The 16314-nt window shown below is 37.1% G+C and overlaps 1 protein-coding gene across 1 annotated transcript in view; it reads right to left on the bottom strand.

Moving 5' to 3' along the window:
- Nucleotides 1-3315, bottom strand: part of LOC130256331 (uncharacterized oxidoreductase YtbE-like) — a 30373-nt gene extending 27058 nt beyond the window's left edge. The window contains exon 1 of the mRNA XM_056497857.1: nucleotides 3213-3315. The gene's annotated coding sequence lies outside the window, so the exon portion shown is untranslated. The remainder of the gene's footprint in view (nucleotides 1-3212) is intronic.
- Nucleotides 3316-16314: the final 12999 nt, after the last annotated feature.

A 16314-nucleotide genomic window follows, 5' to 3' on the forward strand; every position in this document is an offset into this window, starting at 1 on the left:
TATTGATTAAAGCATTTGATGAGGTTATGTTCGAACCTCAGGACTACTCACATTCTGTTGCTAATAAAATTTCCACTGATTTATATTAGACATAAACCCAAAAGATTAGCATTAGGAATTGCTAATATCAAGTGTTCATTTTGATTCAAAATTATATATGCTACTGGGGCTACTTACTGCATAGACACTGCCATGTTTGTATTTAAATGTTTTTGCTTGTATAAAGGAAGTGTGATATATATAAGTAGGTGTAAGTTACCTCACAGAAAAATGAAAGAATTACATATTTTTAAGTAGTTCCTCCTATGTTCTCCAAACCAGATTAATAAGAACTGCTTAACTATGCAGAAAAATGTCCTTAGCAAAAATATCAAACTTCAGCAGAATTTCACCACCAGTTACTTCTCCAAAAGCCTGACTATTCAGTTAGACACCACAGTTTGCAAATGCTCACAGAAACAGTTATATCATGGATTTCCACAGACACAGATGCATTGTATTCAGCTCAGGAAACTGAAACACCCTGCAAAGAAAGACTTGTAAGAGATTTGATAACTGAAAGATCTCTGGCCTTGGACATCTGAAAAAATACAACAAATCCCACCTCTCTGTTATTAGTGTCTGAGGCCTCTGATGCAAATAAGATGCTGGTCCTTTATTTTAGGAAGGTTTTGTTACCAGGTAGACCATGCCCATCTTATGTTTATTTCAATTTAGGCTTTTTCATTGAAATAAAAAATATTGGCATTTAGGGCTAGAAAGCATCTACTGGATCCCCAAGTACAATCTTCCTGACTGCAAGAAGTGTTCATGAAAGATGTGGGGCAAAGGTGCCTTATCTCATAGACAAAGAGTAGAACAGCCCTTCTGGCAGTCAGGTGTAAAGCACCCCAGCACAGGCAGGACCTTACTTCTACGGCAGCTGTTAGAAAACTTTCCATCATACCTGCAGGCCAATAAAAACAACAAGAATCTCATAAACCAAGGTTTATTATTTCATCTTTATTTGTATACACATTCACACCCTACACCCACGCACAGATTTTCTTTTGCTTAAAATATTTTTCCTCCTGGGGTACTGTGAGAACACAAACACTCTTAAATTCCTTGTGGAGGCAAGAAATTAGCTTTAAATCATTGATTGAAATAGCCTGAAGTTCTAGAAATCAATAAATATATAACTTTATCACTGGAGGTTTTTAAGAACAGACTACATTTTTGTTGAGAACGAGGTTGTGCCCTATGGCACGGGAAGGATTAATCAGTATCTTGAGATGCCTTCCAACAATGTTTTTCTAAAAAATTATCTTAAATCAAAAAATCCACCTTGATTCACAGTATCAGGATGCACTTGAGAAAGAAGGAAAAAAATCTCCAAACATTCACAATCTGATTTTGTATTTAACAGCTTTTTAAAACATCCTTTGCAGATAGTCAGGCTGTAATGGTGCAGTGGTGAGCGGAGGCCTGAAGGTCATTAAATGTCAGTGCACAGTAGTGCAGGAAAACTAAAACTAACACTTGAGTTGCTTTCACACAGACTTTTAAAATAGAATGGCTTCTTGCTTCTTAGTGGTTGCAGCACCTACAATCAACACACTTCCTCTTAACTGAAAAGTACAGGGCCATGTTAAATATTTAAAAGACAACATGATGTAGTGGAAATAAAGGTTTGCAATTCTATTCAAGTGCCTAATACAATATTTTTTAACAAGTCAAATTTGACTAAAACAAACCTAACTGTATGAAAACCAAGGCCGGCCTTTTATCAAGCCTAAAAGCAAAAGTATATTCTGCACTGTTTCCCAGCTGTCTCAATGCTGGGAATCATATTTCCTTGCTTTTCTCAACAGTCACTGTACTTAATATTGATATGATGTATTTTTCTTTCTCACTCACTCTTTTTTGTTTTGTTCCTTCTATTGAACAAGGATCAACACGAAATAATCTACAATGCATTTTGAAGCAATACAGAATCTGAATTATGATAATACACTAATTTTATGTGGTTAATCTATTACAGTGAAGATGCTGATAGTGCATTTGTCCAGCTCCCATTGGGGATCTGTGATAGACCAGATTTGCCTGAATGGGACAAACTCAAAACAGTCAAAAGAAAAACAGAATTTTTTATGAATTTGGTAACCCACAAATCAGCATTCAAGAAGTTACTTTAGAGGTTGGATCTAAATCCTAAGGAATGCATTCTGCTACTGCCAAACCTGTAAAATCTGCTGCCATTCCATATTGGTTTACTGTGACTGCTAGTTGAGGATCACATTGAGAAAATGCAAGGAACAGAGTATCTGTTACAACCACTGCCCACAAATAATACAAATTTCCATCATGTCATGGGCATATAATCTAACAGCTCAAAAATCCTGGAACACTACTCTCCTAGTAACATTTGTCTGAAAAGACTTCATTGAAGAGGCTTCGAAACAAGTATTTTACATGGAGCACTTTTTCTCCTAAAAAGCTCTGACTGCTTTCAACAGCTGGCATTCCATATACTGGTAATGCACAGATTTATTAATTCCTCTTAGATTATTTCTCAGGTTTCTAATTCAGTCTTTATGGATGGACTGGATAACTCATAAAAATAACTCAATAACTCAATAAAATGAACATCAACAAAGACCTTAGCAGCATATTTAGCTGCCCAGGGCTCCTGTAGCTTTTTCTGTTTGCTCTCTTTTGAATTACTAACTACTAACACATTACTACTACTAACTACAACACATTAAACTTGTTTAACACCATAGAATGAAATCAGGGAATTCTGATTTATTCTTATCACCATTGATTTAGGTCACTATGACAGACTATGAACAGCTTTAGAAATTTTTGAGACATCTCCACGTCAGGGGAAGAAAAGTGAAAGAGGGAAGATAGCTGAGAATATTAAAGAACTAAAACAAAAATATAAAAAAATTAGGAAAAATCTAGTATGGAGACTAATTGGGCAGGCAGCTGAAACATTGCTAAATTGGTCTTAGTAACATGTGCACAAGAAGTCTCAGCTCTGAAGACATCTAAAAAACAAGTTCTGTTTATGCCATTCCAAGGATTCACTAACATAGTGACAGCATTAGCACATCTTGCTCTCAGATATTCTTTTTCTTCTTTCAGGCATTTCTGCGTAGCAGAAACTCAGTATTTGTGTGAGCATCTACTCTAATCTACTACCTGAGATAATAAGAACAACTTACAGTACTAAAAGGAATCACTGCAAATGACTTCTGTCAAGTGACTTCTGGAAGTGAGTCAAGTTTTCCTCTCATCAACATTCAGCACCAGTGCCAGAGCAAGCAGAAGGAAAAAGAAAGCAAACACAAAATATAAAAAGCAGAAAACAGAGAAGAGGAATAATGTTATTTCTCAGTTTAAAGGAGAAAGTCATGACTTGAAACTTTGTTTATGAATATCTCATTGCAGTGACATGCATTTGCACAGGACAAACAAAAAAGAATCTTAAATCATCTTGCATTATTCTGTACCTGTGGAGGAAGTTAAGGGATACATTTCCAGAAAGAGTGGAGTCAAAGATGTGCATACAAGTATCTGTCTTTAACAGATCCAAGCTTTTCCCTGCTCACCTTGTAAAATACTCAAGCAAAAAAAGGCAGTGAATACAGCACACAGCTGCCATTAATACTATACATTATTAATTCAGCAAAATTCAATTCCTCATTGAAGTTTGTCTATTGCTAAAATAAGCAAATATGTTTGTTTTCAGGTACCTCCTCTCCTATAACCTGCTGCAAAGAATTAATTGGCATCATTACTGCAACTCTGACTGTCTAATAAGGGAGTTACAATATCACATCTTTGACAACAAGGAGTTAATGATCAGGGTAAATTTACAAATGCAACGTTAGTTAAGCTTTAATTTTAGTTTTCTAAATTCTTGTAGATACTTCTAACATTTTCTCCAAAGAATATTCAATCAAAAAGACCAAAAGAAAGCCAGTATTCAGAATTTTAAAAAGTTAAAGTAAGTACAAACTAAGTTTCAGAAAGGACCCCCATCCCCTGAGAAAAAGAAAACACATCACTGAAGAAACCATCTTTATCATCCTGCTGCCAATATATTATTGTAAAGTGTATGAATCCTTGTTTCATAGGTTTTGGGTGCTTTTAGCAAAATACAGAAAATTGATGTACTTTTACCTTTACTAAATATTAGCAGCAAAAAAAAACTCTGTACTTTCAACTGTACTTGTGAACTTTCTAGAGAAAAAAGAGAACAAGAAACCTGCAATGTGTAAATAAAGGCAGAATTTGGTTTCTGTGACCCATCTGTACTATTTTTTTTTTTTTCCAGAATTCATTCATCTTTGCAAGTAGTCCCAGGGAAAGCACAATAAATGAGCTATATGTAAAGATTCTTACCAAGATATTCAACACCAAGTCTTTCACATGACTCCAAGAAGGCCTTTTTTGTGTTTTCGTAGCCATAATCACTGTGCCACAGTTTGGTAGTTATCCAAAGGTCCTCTCTCTTCACACCACTCTCTCTGATGGCCCTTTGGAGGAGGGATTCACAGCCATATCTTTTTGCTGTGTCAATATGACGAATGCCACATTTCTGCAGGGCATGGACCACTGCGGCATGGGAATAACCACCCTGGTGGGAAGTACCTAAACACACGAAAGCAGAAGTGAATTGGCAGCAGTGAATTATGAGTGGCATATTTTATCATTGCTTTCAATTTTCCTTTTTTTTTTTTATCTATTGTCATAAAACCTTCTTATTTAACTTTCATTTCCTAATAGAAAAGAAATAGGAACTGACTGATCTTTAGGCTTGGAGAATACATGAAGTGGGAGAAGTTGGTGGTAATCAGAAGCAACTGTATCAAAATCAAATATCAACAGCACTTAACTGTAAAGAAGTGATTCAAGGAGCTAGGCTGAAAATCACCAAAGAGAAAACACATACTTTACAGAAAATTAGTATACGTCTCTTAATTTTCATAAAGAAGCATGACATTTACAGATGAAAATATGTTTAAAAACCCAAAAACCTCAACAATTTTTAAAAACATTTACTTTGAAAAAAATATATCCTGAAACCTTTACTCTGTTGAATTCCTTGTAGCTTGAAATCATTATTGCATTGTTCAATCCCAGGCTGGGCTATAGTGCAGGTGCCAGTCACATAATGTCAAATTCAGCAGTAACTAAAACAATGGAATCCTACAAAAGAGTTACAGAATGGGCATGCAGGGAGTTTCAGTAACAAAATCCTGTTACTGTCATTGTGTGGGGATTCACTGGATGTGTATTTTGCATGTCAAGGGGACGGAAGGAGGAGGAGACTCAGCAGGAAAAGCAACCAGCAGGAGGACTTCAGATAAAGAACTGGTTGAGAGCAAGGAGGATGATGTTTCTACTTACCCTTTCCTGTTAGTTGTTTTTCCTGCCATGAGCCCCCTCACCCATTCACCCTCACTCCACACACCTCCCACAAACAGTAATTTCTACAGTTTGTTGGAGGAAATGCTCAACCAGTTCCAGTCAGCTCCCAAAGTCACCTCCTTCCAAGCTGATGATTTGTACTTAAAGGCCCTCATGCCATAAACAACAGGCAGCACGAAACAGCTCTGAGACATGACCCTGCACAGCCCTGGACAGGCCACAGCAGCAATCTAAAAAAATGAATAAGGGAGTCCAGGTCAAAGAGTTATTTAAAGTGAAATTTGTACCTGCTCTTACCCTCCTCTTTCCCTCCAAGCACAGCACTTATTCCTACCCCAAACACTACCTGCACACTATGAAATGACCCCTGCAAATGGCAGGAAAAGGCCACCACTGGAAGCACCACTCGTGCTCCTCAGAGCTCCGACCCCAGCCAGGTGACAATGCCCAGAGGAGGCTGCAGGACTTTCTCATGTTTGGAACAACATGCATCAATGAGAAGAACTCAGAAAAGTCCGACTTGCATGGAAGATGAACCAGGTTTCCCTAAATGCTTATCATTTTTGTTCATTCCTGATCTTAGAAGGAAAGCCAGCGAGTCTTGCTCAAAGTCATTTAAACTGAGTTATAACACGGTCTGATCTCCCACCCATACACGTCAGGATCACAACATCCTGCTGATCACAAAAGGACAATTTCCACTTTACATTTGAGACCAAGAAAATGTGGATTAATGAATTCTTGACTTACCTTCATAGATTTTAAAGTGATAAAACTGTAATACACATTCCTACAATTTCAACATGCATAAGTAATTTACTTATCAAACATAAAGTTTTAATGTTCTAGACAAAACTTTAAATCTTTTTTTTATAGCCACTAATTATGATTACTAATTGGCTTAATTTCTGAGCCAACTAGAAATAAATGTCTCTGCAACTTGTTTTACATCAAAATAACTTCAGCTAAATCAACCTGGTTTTCAAAATAGATATTTCAAAATCCTCATTATTGTTTAAAAATTTTAGATTACTGCAATGCTACTACATTACAACTATGGGCAAAGAATATATATGCAATTTTACGTTATTCAAATCCTAAAGGAATTTTATTACAGAATTATATAACTAGCACAGAAAAATTACTATACTTCTTCACAACAAACCCTTCACTTTTAATATGCTGGTACTGGTGCAAAATAAATGAGGTTGTAACTATTGTGTCTGTTTCTGGCTGAATGGACATTTCTAAGCACAGAATGAATGGAGTTCATTTAGAGGTCTTGCAAATGGACTCGGACTCTTTTCATGCATAATGGATTTCAGTAAGAACATTTAGGACAAACAACTTTTTTTTTTTTTTATTTAACCCTTTAAGTTAAAAGGAGAGAGTGGTTAAGAAGGAAAAATCAGAATAATTTTGTTATTGTTCCCCATTCAGTGGTGGCGTGCACACTCGTTACACAAGAAATAAAGACAGCAAGATCAATCTGGAGGAAATGATCTCAATTTCTATGCCCAAAAATGAACTACAACAGTCCTGATACACTACACAGTAATTAAAAATAAATCAACAATTATTTAATATTACCACTTTGTAAGCCAATTTAATCATGAACAATAGGTTGATAAATTATGATACTAATATAACACTTCTAGACTTCAGAACCAGAGTTTTCTCATGTTTATACATGTGATTAAAAAAGTTACAAGTCATAGATGCAGAAGGACGACAAAAGTGAAGTGACTGAACTTTCTAATTATTTTTCTATTAGAAATTCAAACAATGCTATTTGAACACATTAATATTCTTACAGGTTTGGGATTCCCCTTTGCTAACAGAGATGTAATTCACACTGTACATATATGTTTAAAGACAGAATCCAATCATGCACTTAAAATTAGTATGAAATATTTAATACATTTTTTCCCTAGAATCTGCTGATAAGAAATAGGAATTTCTTTCAAGAAACTATGTCCAATATAAGTAAATTTGGAAAAGCTTCCTATTTTTTAGCTGATATTGGAACTTGTTTCCTAGGGAAAGTGCACTGTTACCTCACTGACTGAACGAAGCCAAGTTTGGCAGATTGTAAGACATGCAAGATCATTACATTCCTATGGATTCTGTGAAAAACTGCTGGTTGTAAGGGACAAGGATACTGCAGTGAAAATATGGATATGTCAGAGGACACAAATCCAGGGAAAGTAGGCTTAATCAGTTACACTGTTATGTAGTCACAGTTACTCATCACTTTCCTGGTACCCTGAAGAACACTGCCATCAAAACTGGAGTGAGAAAATGCTCTGATAACAAGAAGGCAGACAGACTCCTGTTCACAATGCAGCTGCTACAGGGGAAAAAACCCCAACATGCCAACCAGCAACACACCCCTAACCCCTCAGAAACAGAAAATCAGCAACATCTCCATCCCTGGCCTCACCACATATGTAAAACAAGTAACAAACCCACCCCCCCTCCCCCCGCTATTCCCCCTCCCAGATTTATGCACAATCTCAGCTCTCAGCTTCATTAAACTTTCTGTTCTCCCTCACAAAGCTGTAGAACTACAGATAGAGATCCAAAGCACCAACAGTTCTTCAAAACAGAACCAGGATCTGCTTTTTCCCTCCCTTTGTGGTGAAGTGTCGTGTTCTTTGTGAAATGTGAAATCATTATCCATTTGAATACTAAATATTCATTTAAATATAACAATGTCCAGTGACATGAATACCTTTGGCTACTAGAATTCAGTGGAATAACATTAGGAAAGTTTCTGCTGGTGAAACCCCAGCCAGAATACTTAGAGATCACATCAGAGATGAATGATCTTCTGACATCAGTACTAAATTAAAAGAGTAGACAAAGAAAACACCTGTAAAAACACCATTCCTTGCTGATTTTATCTCCAAGTAATCACTTAAAAATCTCAAAAGCAAAAGCTCAAACATTCTTTTCTCAACTTTAACACACATTGTGTATATATGGTATTGTGTACCATACCAGGCTTGAAATACTTAATTCTATTAGTTTTATTTCTACTATTTCAATATTACATCAATATAAGACATCTTATGAATATATTGAATTTTTTGGTATTCATATAGTTTGATTTTCTAATTATCTTATGAGCAAATGTGATGATAAAACAAAATGGCCATACATAATGCAAATGAATATATAACACATTTCAAGGTTAATTGTTAACACATTCACAAAACCACATGCCTGTTCTGTGGAAAGGCTCAAGGACAGACAATCCTTACTTGCTGTCCTTGCTGTCTGTCTTATATCCTCCTTCTGATTTTGTATTCATATGATCCTCTGACAAGCTGACTCAGATTGTTAAATAGCCAAAAAAAGAGAGTAGAGTTTCAGAATTATTTATGAACCTGAATAGTTCCTCAGAGAGGAAAACCCACTAAATTTCAGGCAAGGGATGGAGCAAAACAAGTTCCCCCTTTAGCAGAAGCAGTTAAATAATTTGACTTAATAAATGCTTTTATTTAAATTTAAAAAAAATAAAATCACAGTTGTCCTAGCCAGTCAACAAAGGATTAGAAAGACCTTCTACATGAACTTTCCTCATGGAGCCCTTCTTTGTTTTATTCCCCAACACCATCCCTACAGCTACTCTCAGACAAGCCAATAATGTCACACTAACTTTCTACTGCCACAGTAAACTATTTGGCATAGTTTTATCTTAACAGGGTCAGTTACTCTGAAAATCCTATGCAGCATCTGTTGACAAAGTATTCAGGGATCCTCTCTTTCTAGAGTAGAGCTTCCCCCTGCAGCAAGTGAAACCAAAGTCAACCTCACCATGAAGTTACTACACTATACAATTTTCATGAGGCAGCTAGAGACTATTTCAAGGTAAGAGATCCAAATTTAAAAACAATTACTTTTACAAAGTAACTTGGATATTTTATTTAGAGTACAAGACTGGCACCCAATGTGTATATAAAATAGGGCAACTACTCCTGAGGGAATGGAGCCTATGGAGACAATGGGCTTCTGGAAAAACTGGTAGGACACCATCAACAATAATTGAAAGACACTGAGCAGACTCCCATTATATAATCAATGGTTTATAATTGGTCAGAACGAAAGGAGCACACAGGTTTACCTAAAACTCAGTCTTTTAAGGCAAGTTTCTCTTGCCTCTGTAAGTTATTTGGATTATGAACAGTTTAAGCTTTTTAGCATGTAAGTTTTACTTTGTTTATGCTTCTCATTCTTTTGTTTGCTTGTTTGCCTGTTAAATATGAACTATTAAGCAATGGATCATAAATATGATCAATTAAGCTTTGCACTAAGCTAGTGCAAAGGTGACACTCTGAGATTTTTTCCCCTGTGCAACTCAGAACACACTAAGAGAATTCAGTAACACCAGCAAAAAAAGTAAGCAAGCATGATTTTAAACTCTGCAATTCTACTCAGGCAAGTCTACACAGGCACCAAGAAACAAAATACAGGAATACAGCCTTGCCTCAAGGCAAGAGGGTAGGAGAGAGCCATTACATGTTTATTATGTATCCAGGGAAAGGGAAGCCAGAATTGCTGGTTTTCTCTCTTCCTGAGAGGAAGGAAGAAATGGCAACAAGCCATTGTTGACAGAAGCACTCTATTCCCTCCATCCCAAAGAGGCTCTGACTGTACAGGATATTCAGATAATTTACTGTAAAATGACCACACATTTCTGTTCAATGACCCACCATTTATCTCCTCAGAACCTTAGAGAGTAGGTGCAAGAGTAACTTCCCAGAATGTGTCTCACAGCAATCCCAGGAAGTCTGCAAGTGGCATCTGCTATGAGTGGGATGCTATTGCTCTGATATGGCACCAATTCACCAGTGGGTTTATGGCAGCAGAAATAACTATCACCCCAAAAAGGCAAATTTTTTTTTCAACAATAGTAAATAGATTTCCACTGGAAAAGTGCCAGCTATTTAAATTATTCATCTGTAGTAGTCAAATATTTTAATGATGCAGAATCTATCAATAAAATCTGGAAAGAGATCTGTACATTTGGAAGGCGATTATGAATGTGTAATTCATATAAAACTTTCGTAAGCAGAGCAGCAGCACACATTTATTTAAATGCCTTTAGAGACAGACTGCCAAATCTTGAAGCCTTTCTTTCACTCCACACTTTCCCACCACCGTGAGAACTATTTCTCATTAACAACCAAATTGGTTTCAGATGCTCTGCTATAAGATGTTACCTTAGAAACCATTTGGTAAAAGACTGTGGCTTCCTTCCATAGAAATCTCAAGCAGTGAAAAGGCAGATTTTCTGGCATAATTCAAATCCAATTTCTAGGGTTCACTAAACCTTTTCTCCTCAGAATAATGTTTTGTGACTAGATCTTAGCAGTTAATAGTGCACGAAGAATTGCTGGTGTGAACCAGTTTGAAATTATTTTCATTCTATTCCCTTCTTAACTCAATTGAAATGACTTCCAATACTTACCATACCTTGATAGAACCTTTAACTTCATAACTACTAAGGATATTTACTATGTGCAGCAAATAAACAGACTGAACAAAAATATTATTTTCCTTCCTTTTTAAAACATGTCCTTAGACTACTCAATCTGATAAAGATGACATTAATTAATTAACATTAGACATTTAGAGATACTTTACAAATGAGACAAATACTACAATGAGACAAACGCACGACAAATTTTTTCACCTCCATAAAACTTCCACAAAAAAGAATGATCAAAAGAAAATAAAATACTAAGCCCATATTCTATACTTAATTAGAACATTATCAAAATCATTCCTGCTGTGAAAGGTTGACTTAAAAATAAATTATATAAATAATTTATGATTACGCATAGCCAACATTCAATTATTCAGACAGCAAATTTAAGATGTGTAGTTGAACACGAGACCAATAATTCAAAGCTACTTAAAGTACTGTAAAAATAAAGATGTGATAAAGAGAACTGTGATTTGTAGTGACTCAGCTTTGCACAATGAAATGTATGTACAGTAATTACCACTGTGACATGCTAATTCAAGCTGATGGGTAATTTCTGACATCATACCAGTGCCCTTTCCTTGCAAAGTGCAATTGTGAATGATGACAGATCCTCCTCCTGCTCTGCCATGTGACACTACAAGACTTGTGTGTCCCACTGCTAACTAATTGTGTTCATGAGCTCCAAGACAGCAGCACCCAGCTCCCCTTAGTGCAAACTAAACAGTGCCACAAAGAACATTCTTGATTAAACGCTTGTTTTCCCCCACATCATCTTAAGAATTTAAAATACATTTTCTAGAAGCTTCTGATACAAATAACATCTCCTCTAGCCCCTCCTCCCACACTGCACATTCAGCCTTAGAACTTTACGCATTAGAATGCAAAGCACTTCCATTCAGGCACTAAGAACCTCCAAGTTATGAAACTGCTGCAAAGCCACCAATAGGGCTCTCCCCCTTCTCTCCCTCCTTCCCCTTTAACAAGGATTTTGTATCACTGTCTGTGCTGTACTTTGCATAAACATTAGAACTGAAGAGAGTTTGGAAATTAGCACCTCCCTTCTGCCCATTTGATGGCGTGAAGAACTACTGCAATTTAGGTTACAGCAGCATGTGACATCATTCAAGGCTGCCAAAACTATGCTAGCAAGGTCTGGCAAAGAAAAAAAGGTATGATGACTAAAATCTGCTGCATGAAGGTTGAAAGATAAAGCTTAGCTTTGTTCACCCCCCCCCCCAACAAAGTTTGGTATAAGTTTTACACTAAAGAAACATGCTGAAATACAAAAATTATATATACTGGAGCTTGCTTCTCTGTTAATTTCAAACTGCTTACAAATCATTTGTTCTTCTCTTGGGCAATTAGGCTTGTAACATTTAAAAGTCTTAATGGCAAAGGAAAGTTAAGAGCATACACATGAAGTGCTTCTGCTAATACCTGTAGAAGTTCTAATTATTAAACAATGGTAGAATCCTAAATTGATTTATTACTTCGACTTGATGAGAGACATCTAAAATTCATCTGTATCACATCAGCAATACAGTGATTACCAAAAAAAATCCAGCATGAGAAAGGAAGCTATTTTTCTGCTATTACATCACAGCTCATATGCCACAATATAAGGTAAAATCCCCAGCAAACATATGAAAAGCTGACCTCATGGATTTGTAGCAACTTCCATCAGAAAAAAAGGAGAATACTTCTGTACGGTGTAGACCGTGACGTAAGCAAAAGTTGGCCCAGCATTCTGTCCCAGATGCATTAATTAGTACCCCTTAAAACAACACTTGTACAGCATTCAGTCTTTTTTAGGGAGTGAAACAGCACGAGGCTGGAAGGAGGTGAAGCTGGAAGGTAGGAGCTCACAGCTTTAGTTCGACTGGGAGAGGATACTGCTTTGTTCCACTGCCTACAAACACCCAGCTGCCTGGGACATGGCCACGTTCCATAAAGGAGAGAACTTCAATATCTGGAGGCCCTCAAAGATCAAGTACAACTTCTCAAGGTCAGATCTACTGAAACAGTGGATGAATTGAGACAGAAAGATTTATAGAGGTGGCATTTTGTTCATCACAAGAGACTATTAAGGCAACTTGGTAACCATGGGTGAGAAGCACAGCCTCAAGAGAATAAAAAAAATGGTTGAGACATAAAACAAAGGGAAGAAATAAACAGCCAATTCTTATTACAGGATAAGATTAATAGCAGGGAGTGCCATAGGTCTTGGTACCAGGACCAATGTTCCATAAATTTCCTTTAGAACCAAAGCCATGAAGACATAGGAGCCATGAATGTAAAAAAAAGGCAGTAACAGTAGAAAATGAAAAAAATGAAGGCTTGACTCTACTGCCATTGAATTGAAAAGCAAAATCTCATTTTATTCCAGTCCAGCAGGACTGAGTCTTTTTTTGACCACAGCTAAGTTTAAGAATGAGAATAAGCACTCTAGGATTAATAATTAAGAAGTTGGTAACTGTATTAGAAAAACACAATGGAGTGTTAAAATACTTCCATTCAGCATTAAGATTTAAATTTATATAGCATTTTGACGAGAAAACCCCAACACAACCTGATGCAATGAAAGTAGGGCAATCTGATCCTATGCTTTTTGCCAGGAGGTCTATTTGTTGTAAAAAGAGCTGGGATTATACTGTGTATGTCATTTTGACAAATGGTAAATTTTTGAGGATGCTGCTTTAGGTAAGCACCAAGTATTCTGCAGTTAAGAAACTGTACAAACGTAACTTTCTACTATAGTACAATGTCTCACCAACAGTGTCAGACACATGTAGCTCCTATAGAAAAGTGTAACTACATCTGTAACTTCTAAACAATGTCACGTTTTATATCAGTTACTTGTCATGCACTTTTAGAACACTAATCTTACTAGCAAGATAGTGAATGTATCCTTTTTCTAAAACAATCTACAGCCACTGTGAGGTAATGTACTCTCTGGGGCATAGATTTACACTTGAGACAAGTATTAGGGCCAAAATGCCAACTCATTTTAGACTTAATCCTACTCCAGTAGAAAGCAGCCTTTGTAATGAAAATTGACCATAGACACGGCTGACCCTCTGCACATGAACAATGTTGGCTGACACAACAGTTGGCATTAAATCATATGAAACATAAAGTTACCAGCAGTTTTCATAAACAAACAATAAATAGGTTGCAGATTATTTTTATCTGCTATATTAAAACTTTAGCCATACAACACATTTCTAACATAAAGGTGAGCTGCCTTACAATAATTGCATAGTGTCTCAGGAAAGTCAGCTTGTTTTACCATTGCTTTGCCACACACAAGACACTAAAAATATGCATCTAAGTAGATGTGAAATTTTGGATGTACACAATTGGGCATGTTATTCCAAGTAACCCTTCAGACTGAACACAAATTTTGTATACTCCATGGCCTTCTCTGGTGTAAAAATTTGTCTTTCTCACCAGAGATTTTAACGGAAATGGATCCTTCTCATTAAGAACAGTTTGACCATTAAGAACCTTCTCATTAAGAACCTTGACCAACTTACTGAACTTCTATACAAATGACAAATAAGCTGTGGCATGGAAACCCATTACAAAAAAGGAAACCAAACAAAAAACCACCATCAAGCTTTTGATAACTCAAGCTTGACCAGGAAGAAGAGATATTTTTGACAGAATGGTATTTCAGAGTGTTGTTGAACTCTCTGAACTAATATGTTCTGGCCAAGAAACATACTACCTGTCTCCTAATTCAGCTCTCAGACACTACAAAAGGGGTTTCATCACTCTGAAATAACTTGCAAAGCTATCTGAGCTGTCTTCCAGATGACACAACTGGATAGTTAAAACCATCTCCATGCATATTTAGCATACTTATCATCTGAAGCTTCTAGAAACATTATCTACCGACAGAGGCAACATCTGTACCTATTAAAATTGTCTTTGAGGCACCAGATAACAATTAGGTATGTGTATTTAGAGGAAATAAGAAATTACAAACAAATCTTAAATCCTGCAGAAAATGCATTCTCATTAAGAAAGTTTGCCACTACTTCATATCCGAGCAAATTTTTTGCACTGCAAATATCAGTTAATGCAGTAAGACTGTAACAGAAACAAGCTATTAATGTGGAAAAGAGAAGTGAGAACAGCTACCATAAAGATCCCATTGTGTTGGGCTATATATTGTGGTATTTATAGCTTAACCACAAATGCAAGTGTGGCAAGTCTTCACCTTTTTTCCTCCCTTCTTTTCTTAAATTCTCAGCATTTTGCAGCATATATAAAGGATTCCTTAAAATGACCTGACTGGTTCCTATCTATTACACAATCCTCAACGCTCTGCAGACTGTATAAAGCAATATGTAAAGCATTACTCTAGCAAGACAAGTGAAATCAAAGAACCAAATCCTGCTCATGACAACACCACCACTGTAAGTCAAGAGCAGTTCTTTGAAAGGCAAGAGAAGCTCCTGGAAAGCCATACTTGAAAGAAGTTACTGGGCCAGAAAAATTCAAACTCGATTTTCTTGTATGCCACTATCCATGTACTGTGGTATGAGTTCAGGCATAACAATAGAACTTTCCAATACAGCAAAAGGACATGGAGCAGCTATTGGGTGGAGAGCACAAAGGAGTCTTTTTGCATGTCTACTTTCTAGTCAGTTTATTCTTCCCATAACCCAAGAAATATATTATGACCTCCAATAAAAAAGGTGGTTCTGTAGAGTCTGAAGCACAGTTCAGCATATACTGAAACAATGGCCATAAGACAGCCAAGTCCATTCTCTAAAAAAGACTATTTATATTATTTTTTCTTCAATTTTATAAAAAAATCTCCAAGAAAAGTAAAGTGGTACAGGCTAAAATAATCAACCAAAAAACAGCAAAGGAAAAAAAAATATTAGTTTCTGAATAACATGCCATTTTGCTCACTACATAGTAACTGCGTAAGAGACAGCTGCATCAAATATTCATCATCATCCACCATTCCCTTGTGCCTCACAGACGCTCAGATTCCTACACAGGATCTCAGCTCAACAGGTGCAGTAAGGTCAATTCTATGAGTGTTTGCTCTAAAGAAAAGTCTGCTCCCAAGCCTCGTAAGAAAACACCCAAACCAGCAAACAGCGCACAGGGCCCGGGTGAGCTGGGAGGGAGCGGTTTGCTGCAGCACAGCAGCAGCGCTCCCCAGCAGGCCAGGCTGCTCGCCTTTGCAAGGAGCACGGAGCTTCACCCGGCCGCACAGGAGCTCTCGGAGCAGCGCCGGGCCTGGCAGGAGGCTCCGCTCCGGGCTGCCCTGAGGCGAGTCCGGCTGCGGGCCAAGGGCAGCGCCGAGCCTGCTGAGCCGGCCAGGCCAGGCCGGGCCCCGGGGTGACCCCCGCCCTCTGACAATGCCTCTG

The sequence above is a fragment of the Oenanthe melanoleuca genome, chromosome 8 (assembly GCF_029582105.1).
Source record: "Oenanthe melanoleuca isolate GR-GAL-2019-014 chromosome 8, OMel1.0, whole genome shotgun sequence".
Taxonomy (NCBI): Eukaryota; Metazoa; Chordata; class Aves; order Passeriformes; family Muscicapidae; genus Oenanthe; species Oenanthe melanoleuca.